The sequence below is a fragment of the Scylla paramamosain genome, chromosome 12, assembly GCF_035594125.1.
Source record: "Scylla paramamosain isolate STU-SP2022 chromosome 12, ASM3559412v1, whole genome shotgun sequence".
NCBI lineage: Eukaryota > Metazoa > Arthropoda > Malacostraca > Decapoda > Portunidae > Scylla > Scylla paramamosain.
Window position 1 is genome coordinate 15,653,417 of NC_087162.1, and position 534 is coordinate 15,653,950.

The window sequence follows — 534 nt, forward strand, 5'->3', positions numbered from 1 at the left end:
ACAATGGAAAAGCCTGCATCTTTTCCTCTCCAAGTATTTCCAACCTGCCTGTTCAAGATCTTTGCCTATATGTGCCTCTTTGATACAAGTTCTCCTTTATTCAATCCTTCTACTTCCAATTGATATTCCTGACCAATAAGAACCTTTAATTTCACTCGCATATCTATAGCTATACAAATTCTTCACTCTTCAACCTTCCATTGAGGCCAAACCAACTGTTATACTTATTTTCACTAGTCCTTTTTACTTCCATGCTTACAGTCCCTTATCATGTGCTCTAGCCTCCAGCAATCTAATAACTTTTCTCCTTTTTGGAGCACTCTCTTTGGTCTCACCTCCCATGTTTGCACATAACTGAACCAAAATATATGTATAATGTCATGTTGCTCCTCCGTTTTTCTCCATACAGACCCTCAAAATAAACCAGTTTTAATTTAGTCCTTTCAAACACCAATACCTTATTACTGTTTACATTATCTTTGACCTATTTTTTTCCTTAAAATTTTGAGGAAATTAAATAAAAAGTATGAACCA